Consider the following 9338-nt stretch of genomic DNA (forward strand, 5'->3'; position numbering starts at 1 on the left):
ATTAAAACCATAGGGTTATAATCGTTTCTTCCGGCCATCAATCCTTAGTGGGACATAGGGCATCAAGAGATGTATTCTTTGTAAAAATTAGCCAAAAAATACCAGAAAATACTAAAGAAACCATAGTGACATTTTTACAAAAAGAGCACCTTATCTAGTTACATTACCTCAAATTTAGCAAATAAGTCGTTTCCTTAACAAAATAGTCTCGCTTAGCAAAAAAAAACTCATACATTAAATTGTACATTAGCATAACACTTTTATTTAAAAAAAAAACGCCCATTCTAAAGACAATTAGTCACGCATACAAAGTTCTTTAAGTGATTCAATAAAAGTTTGGTGTTTTATTTTCTTTAAATGGGCATTTTTGTGCGTTTTTATATCCAAAGCTAGGCAACACTGCAGTAGCGAGAGAGATATTTGACTGGCGAAAGCAGAAGAACACTAACAACACCTGCAATCACGGGCAATACCACCAGATGTTAAAAAAAGTAAAGCTAAATAAAACTGAGTGAATTATTTAACTAATTATTAAAAAATGTATATTTTACAAAATTATAAATATTACACTTTAGTTAGAACGGGCTAGAAAAATGTCATGAAGAAAGAACTAAAACTCCGAGACTAAATAACAAAAAATAATGCTAAATCAAGTTACGAAAATGGTAATCTGGCCATACTGGAGCTAAAATCAGGTAATTCGTTGTCAAATTCGCTGAGAGCAAAGTAACGGGACCACGATAGGCGCCATCTCATTATTCTTCATCATGGGAAATTAGTAGTAAAATACATACCAGAGCACACATAGATGGCAGCACTAGTACTAAATCAATATTTTTTTCGAAAGTTGGCAACCTTTTTAGGCTTACTGTCAAAATCATATGTTAACCGACCATTTGTTTACAAGTTACTGTGCTTTAAGTGACGCTACTTTTGAGTTTTCAAAATGAATTAAAAAATGAATTCAAAGCAATTCCGTGTGCTGATTTATCATTGTTTTTTAATGAAAAAAAAAATACTGTTCAATGCCAGGAATGGCTTGAAAAACATTATTCGGACTCTGCTCCATCAAAAAGAAGCATTTGTTATTGGTATGCCGAATTCAAACGTGGTCGTACAGACACCGATGACATTCCATCTACTGGAAGGCCAAATGACGCTGTTATTCCGGAAAACGTTGAAAAAACACTGAAAATCATTATGTCCGACCGTAAAGGAAAGTGAGGGAGGTTGCGGACATTCTAAAGATATCAGCAGCCAGTGTACACACCATAATACACGAACATTTGGGTATGAAAAAGGTGTTTTCCAAATGGGTGCCGCGTTTGCTCACACCGGAGCAAAAACAGCAACGAATCGATGATTCAAAGAGCTGTTTGGACATGTTTACGCGCAATAAGTCGGAGTTTTTGCGTCGGTACATCACAATGGATGAAACATATATCCACCATTTCACTCCAGAGTCAAATCGGCAGCCTGCTGAGTGGCATGCAGCCGGTGAAAGTCGCCCAAAGCGATCAAAGACGCAGCAGTCGACTGGCAAGATTATGTCGTCTGTATTTTTCGATGCGCATGGAATAATATTCATCGACTATCTCCAGAAGGGGCAGACCATCAACAGCGACTATTATATAGTAATATTGGAGCGTTTGAAAGACGAAATCGCAAAGAAACGGCCTCATATGGCGAAGAAAAAAGTGTTGTTCCACCAAGACAATGCACCGTGTCACAAATCAATGAAAACGATGGCAAAATTGAACGAATTGGGCTTCGAATTGCTTCCCCATCCACCGTATTCTCCAGATTTGGCCCCCCCAGCGACTACTGGCTCTTCGCAGACCTCAAAAAGATGCTCCGTGGTAAGAGATTTGACTCAAATGATGAAATAATCGCCGAAACTGAGGCCTATTTTGAAGGCAAAGAAAAATCGTTTTACAAAGGCGGTATCGAAAGATTGGAAAGGCGTTGGAATGATTGTATCTCCCTAAAAGGGGACTATGTTGATGAATAAAAACGAATTTTGGCAAAAAAATGTGTTTTATATTAATTAATTAGTCACACACATTATTGAACGAAGGTTATATTGCAAGGTCTGAGCGCACGATGAACACATTTCACGGAGCGTCTATTTTTGTTTTGTTTTTTTTTAACTTCATTTTGAGATTTTTCTAATTGTTTATGAAAATACCTCAATTTTGAAGACAAATATTCTGGCAACTCTACATACAAATTACGCTTCCAAGAGGGAGCTCAATACTGCAGTGCTAGCCTTTTCTACTGAGTCTCATACTTCTCATAACCCATTAGACATTTGAATATACTTGAATTCAAAAGTTGCTGACTCTTTCAATTCGCATTAAACTGCAGGCAAGTAATCAGAAACTTGTAATAAGGCACTCCATTTCTTACAAAAAAAACACGTCTACCAGTTTTGAATCTGACACCGTAATTACTAAATATTTACACTTACATATGAAATAGTTTCATATTTCAATTTGCCCAAATTCCCAAATATTCGGAATTTAATATACATCTGTATATGTATATGAACCTATGAATTGTATGTGTATGTGTATGTATATGTATATGTATGTTCATTTAAGTGTGAAGTCGCATGTAAAAGTAGTCAATATTAAACCTTAAATCAATTTTCATTTACTTTACTTGTTTTGTTTTAAATTATAAAAACAAAACTTTTATACAAATTCGACAAAATCTAAAAGTAAATGCCAATAACGAAGTTTCCTTGCTTGCATGTGTATGTATGCGTACAACCACTACTTACGAAATGCCGCTTGCATACTAATTGATTTTGTTTGCTAAACGAAATTTGTTGTTAACCGAATATTTTCTCTAATCAAATCAAAGGCAGTTAATCAAACAAAAAAAACAAAAGTTTATTAAAGATATTTCACCAACATGGGGATGTAGCTCAGATGGTAGAGCGCTCGCTTAGCATGTGAGAGGTACGGGGATCGATGCCCCGCATCTCCAAGACGTTGAAGGATTTTTTTTATATTTTGAATGAATATGCAGTCAAATTTTTGGAAAGATATTCCCAGTGTTTACGATTCTACAGCCGTTTGAGCAGGTAGAGTCAGGTTCGTGACGCGGCGGCATCAAAGGTCGCATTTAAATGGTCAAAACTTTAAACTCATTTATGTATGTCGAAAGGACTTTTTTGGGCCTGGTGTTGTCAAAAAAACAAAAACTTTTCAACCGAATCGTATGAATATCGTCTAATATGCTGTTCACAACACCAATGGCTATCGCCCGTACTAGAATCATATTATTATTTCAATTATTTCGTACTTTTTTGATTAAAAAACTGAACAGCTCGATTTTTAGAGTGTCAAATTCAAAACCGCGTCATTTTGTCAATTTTTTTGTTTTTTTATTCTGGTAGCGAGACATAGTAACAGTCATACTGATTAATAATTTTTTTTGGTTTTTGTGTTTCAAATAAATACAAGGGCCAAAATGTACAACACCGTCTAGGTTCAATTTTTCGGCAGCGTCAACTTCAGCGACATTTTTAAAATTATTAAAATTAAAAAAAAATTTGTTTGTGTAAGTAAAAGAAGTTAAATAAAAAATCTAAAAAATTAAAATATCGCTTTTCAAATTATTTTTTTTGTAAACAAAAATTCCTGAAAATACCCTAAAGAAAATACGACCTCACGACCACCGGGAGCTTTTGTTACGAGTTTCCCATATTTGCCTTTAATAAGCATTTTGGAGTGACCTTTCATTCTTTTGAAACCTACAAAAAATTTACTTTTATTATTTATATACTTTTTCTTATTTTAAACATTTAAAAAATGGTGCTGAAGGTGACCTTACCGAAAAATGAAAAGCAATTAGGACTATGAATAAGTTCGCGCGGTTTTTTTTCGAAATTTGAAACTTTATTGACGTAAAATGGTTACAAATTTAATATTCAAAATATTGTCCATCGCTTACTACTACTTTTTCCCATCTTTCTGGCAATTCACGGATTCCCTTTGTGAAAAATTCGGTCGGTTTTGCCGCAATCCACGAATCGATCCATTTTTTGACTTCATCGTAATTACGGAAGTGCTGGTCAGCCAGGCCATGTTGCATCGATCGGAAGAGATAGTAATCGGATGGCGCAAGGTCTGGACTATACAGCGGGTGGGGTAGGACATCCCATTTGAGCGTTTCTAAGTATGTTTTGACCACTTGTGCAACATGTGGCCGAGCATTGTCATGTTGCAAAATAACTTTGTCGTGTCTATCGGCGTATTGCGGCCGTTTTTCTCGCAGTGCTCGGCTCAAACGCATCAATTGTCGTCGGTAGACATCCCCCGTAATCGTTTCATTCGGTTTCAGTAGCTCATAATACACAACACCCAGCTGGTCCCACCAGATACACAGCATAACCTTCAGGCCATGAATATTCAGCGCCGACGTCGATGTTGAAGCATGGCCAGGGTATCCATACGTTGCCCGACGTTTTGGATTGTCGTAATGGACCCACTTTTCATCGCCAGTCACAATTCGATGCAAAAAACCCTTTCTTTTGTGCCGTTGAAGCAGTTGTTCGCATGCCATAAAACGGCGTTCAACGTCTCTTGGCTTCAATTCATACGGCACCCAATGGCCTACCTTTCGGATCATTCCCATGGCTTTTAAACGTTTGGAAATGGTTGATTGATCAACTCCCAAAGTTTTTGCAACCTCTTCTTGCGTTTGAGCCGGATCTTGATCGAGCAATTCCTCCAATTCGGTATCCATGAACTTTGGCGGCGCACCCTCGCGTTCTTCGTCTTCCAAGCCAAAATCACCACTTTTAAAGCGTGCAAACCACTTCTGGCACGTTCGCTCAGATAGAGCATACTCACCATAAACTTCCACCAAGATACGATGACTTTCGGCTGCTTTTTTCTTCATATTAAAATAATGAAGAAGAATTCCCCGCAAAAACACATTATTTGGCACGAAATTCGACATTTTCAAGTGTGGTAAAAATATTGTTGTTTACGCTTCAAATAAAAAACTTATACTGACGTTTGTGCCTTACGACAGTAGCTCTCCAATGAATGTTTGGAAATGTGGATCGATGGAATAATAATCAAGTTACGCCATCTGTTGTAAAACCGCACGAACTTATTCATAGTCCTATTAAATAAAAAGCTTAAAAAATTTGTATTATTAATTTTATGTTTTTTTTTTTTTTGTAAAAAAATCCTGAAAACACCCTAAATTTTCGAGCTCTAGCCCACCGGTATCCTTTAAGTTTCTCATTTTTTAGAACTATTGCTCATTTTTTGGAAGAGCTGCTAGATTAACTGGTTCATGATGAAAGTTTCGAGAACTGGCAGTCAGCTTACATTTTTGTTTCTAGCACAGACGTCATTCATACACAGAAATAGTGTTCCAAAAATTCATTACCATCTCTGCGTTCAGCCATGTGGCCTGGCAGATAAGAGTTATGAAATTAACTTCACTGATATTCTGACATATTTTACATCAACAGTTAGTATGGAATTCCGAACAAAACTTTACGCACCTGGTTTATGTTTTACAAGCAATCCGCCAGTGACAGTCATATAAAAGTCATTTATAGCACATGGACTGAAAAGTCCCGGCCCTAACAGAGGAAACACATTTTTATATCAAAATTAGGTTTTTTCATCAACGTAGTTTCCATCAAGAACAACGCAGTCATTCCAGCGGCGCTCGGACATTTGAATATCACTTTTGTAGAACAATTTATCTTTTGCCCCAAAATAGGTCTCAGTTTCAGCGATACCCTCTTCATTCGTGCGACATGTCTTACCGGCGAGCCAGTTTTTTAGGTCTCCGAACAACCGGTAATCGCTGGGAGCGAAATCTGGGGATGGATGTGGAGCAATTCGAAGTTCAATTCATGTAGTTTGGCCATTGTTTTGATTGACCTGTGACACGGTGCGTTGTCTTAATGAAACAAAAATTGATGAAAAAAGCTTATAGCGATGATTGCCTATCTCTTGCCAGAGTTCATGAGTGGTTTACACGTTTCAGAGATGGTTGTGAGGAGATAAATATCAATGAAGATACGAATATCTCCAAAACATTGATTTTTCGCATTTTAACTGATCATTTGGGATTACGAAAGGTCTGTGCACGTTTCATTCCGCACAAGTTAACTGAGTACCAAAAATTGCTCAGAATTCAACATTCGAAAGACCTCATTAAAGAGGCGAGATAAGAACTGGTAATGAAACGTGGTGTTTCCAACATGAACCTGAAACTAGGCGTCAAAGTGCCGAGTGGCAGGCCCCAGACGAGTCACCACCCAACAAATCACGTTTGGAGAAATCAAAAATCAAGTGAATGTTCATTTGTTCCACGATTCCAATGGAATTGTCCACAAGGAATTCGTGCCAACGGGCCAAATCGTCAATGCAATTTTCTACCTTGGCGTTTTGAGGCGTTTGTTGCATCGCATTTGTCGAATTCGTCCTGAATACCGCGAAGGAGGAAGCTGGCGCTTATTGCATCACAATGCACCATCTCATCGATCCCCTCTTGTGACTGATTTTTTGACTAGAAATCGCATTTTAACCATCAATCACTCACCTTCTTCGCCTAATATAGCTCCCTGTAAGCTCCCTCGAAGCTCCTGTCGTTTCCCTTTTTGGCGCAGTCTTGTTTATTTTGGACTTCACCTTGTATAAGTAATTATGTGAAGACATACGTATGTGGGTATTACATACACATCTGGTCCTATGGAATGAAAGCACGCCAATTTTTGGTATGAATTTCTGCCTCGCACTCACATCCTAACGCCTCCGTAGTTCTTCAGGCATTCATACAAGTAAGCGATTTTATCGCAACTAATACTCATGCGTTAATTCATTCGTCTCAAATGCGTGTACATTTATAATTCGTAGATTTGTATGTAATCGCACTTCTGCTTGTGCTCGTGTTACATAACTATTCCCTATTCATGAGATGTCTCTTAAATTGAGTTTATTTATGTGTTCGCCTTTGGAAAACTATCGCAGAGTCCAGGCATGACTTGCATTGTTGGCCATTTGTTACCGTCTTCAATTTCTCTTTTGGCCACTTTCCCACATCGATGTAGGGCGATTTGGCAATTTCTTTCGTCTTTAGTTGAGCTGTCAATTCGAGCGGACATTATTGTGGGCTAATACTCACGGCTCGTTGTTCTGGACAGTGTCAATACATTTTATTTTATTTTTTTGTTTTTCCTGCTTTCTGCTTTGTTTGTTTTACTTTTTTTTTGTGTGTGTGTGCCGCCTATTGTATTTCATTGTGGTTTTTCGATTTTTCCATTTAACCTAACTTGTCTTTGTAATTGTTAAACTACATAAAATCGTGTGACAAATTAACACTCAGCGATTTATTACCTATCTCACTTACGTGCCGTCTTAGCGCACCATTGATGAAGATCTATGGTGGATGCCTGAAGATAAACGAGTGTATTTTGTTCTTGTTGTTTTTTTTTCTTTCATACAGATGTGACAATCGGTTTGCGTTTAATTTCAATTGGTTTTCTAACAAGTTGTTGCTCGTGTGCCCTTTCCTCTCAGAGCTCGATTATTATTAATTTAGCGCAGAGCTTACTGAAATGGAAATGGAAGTTTAGTTGTTCGCAAAATAAACAAAAATGGTATTGCAAAGCATGAAGGGTAATATAAGAGGGTAGATAATATTTTTGCTTGGTATTTACAGCCGTTGAAATATACATACTTAACACTAAACCTACCAAGGCGGTCAAATGACCGCTTTTGTGACTTTAATCGAAATTATTAAAATCCAGGTTTTAATTTTTCTTGAACTTGCTGCACCCCTTTTTCTGTAATTTGATATATAGCTGTTTAATTTTTCCTTATAATAATATGGACTCTACCGTTATCTACCCTAAGCGGCCTTTTGACCGCTAGAATATCATTGAAATTTTTTGAAGTTATCAGTATTGAAATCTCAAACTTAACACAAAAACAGTAGTTTTCCAAGAAAATTTCATCCCATTGTATTTTAGGAAAACTCCATGCGCTTACAGGTTGTTTTATGCTGGGTACAGAGCGACTGCTGGTTACTCACGATGTAAAGTACTGGCTCTGTACGCGGCACGACAAATATTTGCGACGTGTTTAGTTCTAAAGGGTGATTATTTAAGAGCTATAGGAACGTTTAAAAAAAAAACACGTAAAATTCAGAAAAATTCATGAAATTTTTATTTAAATCGAGGGTACAGTCCATATAATTTAATGTTTGAAGATTATTTCATGCAAATGTTGACCGCGACTGCGCTTCAAATGGTCCATCCGCTTAGTCCAATTTTGGCATACTCTTTCCAATGTTTCGGCCGGTATCTCACATATAAATGCTTTACTGTTGTCTTCCAATGCGTTAATTGAAGCAGGCTTGTCTGAATAGACATAAGCTTTAACATAGCCCCACAAAAAATAATCTAAAAGCGTTATATCGCAACAGCAAAAAGAGCTGTTAGACTACCTTTTGAGCAAGAGAATTGCATACCAAAACCGCTAAACACAATATACAACGAAATGGACGACCACATGAAAAGGCAAGTGGAGCCTAGGTGGACTAACCTGACCACATGCAAAACAGCAAAAGTCATGTGTAGAACTAACGACAAAAAACTGACTCAATTCGTACTTACGCTCTCGCGAAAGGAATGCTGAACTATCATAGGTATGCTAACAGGTCATAATCTATTGGCTGCACATGCGTACAAGATAGGGATTGCTAACACGGACAAATGCAGAAAATGCAGAGAAGATGTTGAGGAAACTTTAGAACACCTTCTGAGCGTTTGTCCGGCATTATTAAAAACGCGACTAAGATGCCTGGGAGCCACACTGTTTGAGGGTCTGGAAGACGTCTCAAAAGCGGAGCTCCCAGCTCTACTTAGATTCGCCAAAAGCGCTGACATCGTACATGATGTCTACTTTAGGTATACATAGAGGTCGGTCTCCATCTGGTATCGCTAGGGACCAAAAGGTCTATGCGTGGCTTATTGCCAACCAGGCTAACCTAACCTAACCTATGTCGCTCGACCTGGGTGGCCAATTGACAGGTCCCGAACGTGAAATAAAATGTTCACCGAACTCGCCTCTCAACAAGTCCATTGTTACGCGTGCTGTGTGGCATGTGGCACCGTCTTGCTGAAACCACATGTCATGCAAGTCAAGCTCTTGCATTTTGGGCAAAAAAAGTTGGATATCATTTCACGGTAGCGCTCACACAGTTCACAGTTACGTTACGATTCGCAGCATCTTTGAAGAAGTACGATCCAATGATACCTCCAGCCCATAAACCGCACGAAACTGTTCCCTTTT

General features: G+C 37.9%; 1 non-coding gene across 1 annotated transcript; it reads left to right on the forward strand.

Moving 5' to 3' along the window:
• The first annotated feature begins 2921 nt into the window (after nucleotides 1-2921).
• On the forward strand, nucleotides 2922-2994 carry Trnaa-agc (transfer RNA alanine (anticodon AGC)). Its single transcript has one exon. It is a non-coding gene; the product is annotated as a tRNA-Ala (tRNA).
• The last annotated feature ends 6344 nt before the right edge of the window (nucleotides 2995-9338 follow it).

Source organism: Anastrepha ludens, chromosome 2 (genome assembly GCF_028408465.1).
Source record: "Anastrepha ludens isolate Willacy chromosome 2, idAnaLude1.1, whole genome shotgun sequence".
Lineage (NCBI taxonomy): Eukaryota > Metazoa > Arthropoda > Insecta > Diptera > Tephritidae > Anastrepha > Anastrepha ludens.